This window comes from Impatiens glandulifera, chromosome 4 (assembly GCF_907164915.1).
Source record: "Impatiens glandulifera chromosome 4, dImpGla2.1, whole genome shotgun sequence".
Classification (NCBI taxonomy): domain Eukaryota; kingdom Viridiplantae; phylum Streptophyta; class Magnoliopsida; order Ericales; family Balsaminaceae; genus Impatiens; species Impatiens glandulifera.
Window position 1 is genome coordinate 16,677,894 of NC_061865.1, and position 4,755 is coordinate 16,682,648.

Genomic DNA, 4,755 nt, shown 5'->3' on the forward strand with positions numbered 1-4,755 from the left:
AATATATTATCATACAAATTTTAATAAACAACTTACTAAATTTCAAAACAAATGTTATTTTTTTGAATTTTTATAAATCAAATGATAATTTTTTGAATTTTTATTTATAAAAATAAAAATATATACCACTTTTTATTTTTACATCCTACACATCCACATAATAAATTTGAACTTATGATTTAATAATGAATTAACTTAAAGGAGTTGGGTTAAAGTTTATTATTACAGTAATTACTAAGAGGGTAGGCAAAACCGAAAATTTGAAAAAAAGAATTAAACTGTTGAAAACTGACATAAATAATTATAAATTGACCTAACCTAATTCGATCGGTTGGTTGGCGTTTTATATATTAAAAACCGACGATTTTTCAACCGACCATTTGTATATAATAAATAAAATTAATAATTAAAATTTATTTTTAAAAAATATTAAAAAATTAACATTAATAATGTAAGAATTCATCCATATATATATAATAATAACCAAAATAATTCAATAATTAATAAATTTTAAAGAGTTAAAGAGTTGTACTTGTTTTTGTTAGGTTGTAAGTTCGAATCATACGTATTGTATTTTTTATTTTATTTTTAACCGTTTTAAGTTTATGGGCGGGTCAACCCATAATCCGACCAAAGTATCAACTTACTCTCATATATATTCAAATTAACCACTGTTTTTGACCCGACAATCTGGATACTTTGAATTTAAGCATCAATATATATATATATATATATATAATTAAATTAAATTATAAATGAATTTATTAATTGTTATAATTAATCTTAATGTCTAAAATGAGTTAATTAATAAAGGTCGTTAATTGATATTTTAACTAGCATATATATATATATATATATATATATATATATATATATATATATATATATATATAATGATTCTTCATTTTGAAAGTGTCTGGATCGTCGGGTCGAGAGTTGTGGTTAATTTGGATATATATGTGGGAGTAAATGGATACTTGGGTCGGATTATGGGTTGACCCATCCATAAACTTTAAACGGTTAAAAATAAAAGTAAAAATGCTATAAATAGGTTTCGAACTCGCAACTTAACAAAAAAATACAACTTTTTAACCAACTAAACTAATAACACTTTATATTTTAAGTTCAACACCAAATTTGATAAACACATGACATTTTTAACTAACAAATATATATATATATATATATATAATGATGCTTAATTTTTAAAGTGTCCGGATTGCCGGGTCGAGAGCTGTGATTAATTTGGATATATATGTGAGAGTAAATGGATACTTGGGTCGGATTTTGGGTTGACCCGCCCATAAACGTAAAACAGTTAAAAATAAAAAATGCTATAAGTATGTTTCGAACTCGTATCATAACAAAACAAGTACAACTCTTTAACCAACTAGGTTAATAACACTTTATATTTTATATTTAACACCAAATTTGATAAACGCGGGATATTTTTAACTAACTAATATATATATATATATATATATAATGATGCTTAATTTTGAAAGTGTCCGGATTATCGGGTCGAGATTTGTAGTTAATTTGAATATATATGTTAGAGTAATGGATACTTGGGTCGGATTATGGGTTGACCCGCCCATAAACTTAAACGGTTAAAAATAAAATTAAAAAATGTTATAGATATGTTTCGAAATCGCAACTTAACAAAACAAGTACAACTCTTTAATCAACTAGGCTAATAACACTTTATATTTTAAATTCAACACCAAATTTGATGAACGCGGGACATTTTTAACTAACTAATATATATATATATATATAATGATGCTTAATTTTAAAAGTGTCCGGATTGTCGGGTCGAGAGCTGTTGTTAATTTGGATATATATGTGAGAGTAAATGGATACTTGGGTCGGATTCTAGGTTGACCCGCCCATAAACTTCATACGGGTAAAAATAAAAATAAAAATGTTATAGATATGTTTCGAACTCGCAACCTAACAAAACAAATACAACTCTTTAACCAACTATGCTAATAACAGTTTATATTTTAAGTTCAATACCAAATTTGATTAACGAATGACGTTTTTAACTAACTAATCTATATATATAATGATGCTTAATTTTTAAAGTGTCTGGATTGCCGGGTCTAGAGCTGTGGTTAATTTGGATATATATGTGAGAGTAAATGGATATACTTGGGTCGGATTCTGGGTTGACCCGCCCATAAACGTAAAATAATTAAAAAAATGCTATAGGTATGTTTCGAACTCGCAACCTAACAAAACAAATACAACTCTTTAACTAACTAGGCTAATAACACTTTATATTTTATATTCAATACCAAATTTGATGAACGCGGGACATTTTTAACTAACTAATCTATATATATATATAATGATGTTAAATTTTGAAAGTGTTCAGATTGCCGGGTCGAGAGCTGTGGTTAATTTGGATATATATGTGAGAGTAAATGGATATTTGGGTCGGATTCTGGGTTGACCCGCCCATAAACTTAAAACGGTTCAAAATAAAATTAAAAATGTTATAGATATGTTTCGAACTCGCAACATAACAAAACAAATATAACTCTTTAACCAACTAGGCTAATAACCCTTTTATATTTTAAATTAAACACCAAATTTTATGAACGCGATACATTTTTAACTAACATATATATATATATATAATGATGCTTAATTTTGAAAGTATCCGGATTACCGGGTCGAGAGTTGTGGTTAATTTGGATATATATGTGAAAGTAATGGATAATTGGGTCGGATTATGAGTTGACCCGCACATAAACTTAAAACGGTTAAAAAAAATTTAAAAATATTATAGATATGTTTCGAACTCGTAAGCTAACAAAACAAATATAACTTTTTAACCAACTAGGCTAATGACACTTTATATTTTAAATTCAACACCAAATTTGATAAACGCAGAACGTTGTAACAATATATTTTTATTCGTGTGAATCGGAGAAAAATATCAATATGGGAAATGATCTACCATATCCCTTTTTACTGTTTAGAATTTGTGAGCTTCGGATATAAAGTTTTTTTTGTTGAAAAAAACAAAAAAGTATTGAAGAAATACTCTGTTGTTAGGCTGATGATGTTGAAGATAATCAAATTAATTTAGGCCTTGTTTGATTATGACTTTTTTTTGGAACACCTATAAAATAAAATACAAATGATTAATTTTAAAAGTAATATTTGGATAATCTATATATTTATTTGAAGCTAAATTTTATTTAAATATGTTAATTTATTTTTTTAATTATTAGTTTTGGTATTTGATATACGGATCCCAAATTAATTCTTAAATTTAATCTAGTAATGAGACTATTAAGAAAAAGATAATTTCAATGATAAAATTTAAAATACAAAAATTTAAAATTATAAATTAAAAAGAGTAAAAGTTAAGTGTCATAAGTAAATTTAAATATAAAATTTAGACATACAATAATATTCGATGTTTGACATAGTTAAAACTTTTTTTTTTGGAAAATAAATGAAAAACATATTAAATATATAGTTTCCCAACACACTTAATATTCATAACTTCAAGGACAAGAGGTAGATTGATATAATGTGGTATGGTCATCAAAGATTATTTCTCGTCACCAATTTATTCTCTGGCTGGTATACAGGAAAATGTTGACAACAAAAGACAGAATTCAAAAATACATAAATATTCCTGATATCAATTGTGTCCTATGTTCGGGAGTTGAGGAAAACATAAACAATTTATTTAGGGAATGCTCTTTTGTAATATAAATCTAGAGGATGTATGCTGCAAACATGAACATCATCAACTTTCCAGAAATATGGGAAGAAATCCAAGTGTGGATGAAGAATAAAGCAAAAGGAAGATCCTTCTATGTAAGTATGTTGAAATGCTACTTTGGAGCAGTAATCTACAATATCTGAAAAGAAAGAAATTTAAAAACTCACAGTGGAAGAAGTAGAACCGCTGAAGATATTTGGAGAGATATAACTTCAGATGGAAATGCACTCATTCAATCATGGAGAGGAATCGAAAGGAATGAAGAGAATAGAAAGCTCTCTGGCAAATATGAGATATTTTGTTTGAAAATGTCACAAGTAGAATAAAAGTAAAAACGTTGTAGGCGCTAATTGATTGTTTGTTGTCTGTAATTCAATTATTGTTTCATTGTCAAATCTAGAAATTGTCTAGATCTGATCTTAAACTTTATATATTTTTTTCTCTCTTTTAGGTTTTTTTTAATAAAATTGCACTAAGCTATTTTCCCAAAAAAATATATATTCATAACTTCAATAAAACTAATTAATTGATTAGTTGTTTGTATTTTTATTTTGTTAATTAATTTTTTCATTTTATTGGATAATAAAATACCTAGACAAAGTCAAAATATATTTACTCTGGTTCTTTTTAAAGTATTTGTTGGTTATATATTTATTTTTATAATATTTAACTATTTCTATAATTTAACTTCATATATTTTAATTAAGTTATTTAAAATGCAAACAATTCGAATCCTATGAACACCAAATAAAATGATTAAATATTAGTTTTTGTAACTTATAAGTTATTAATATACATTACTTATGGTTAAACTAAAATTAGCTAGTCTTTTATATTTTCTTCTTAATTTTAATATTTTTTAACTTACATGCATTTTTTAAAACTTATCCCATAATCTATACAAATGAAATTTTCTACCTATATATTAATATGAAATTATTTTTCAAATTCAAATCTTGATTATGTTAATATGCTATTAAACTTATCCTTCACCAATTGTTTTTAGA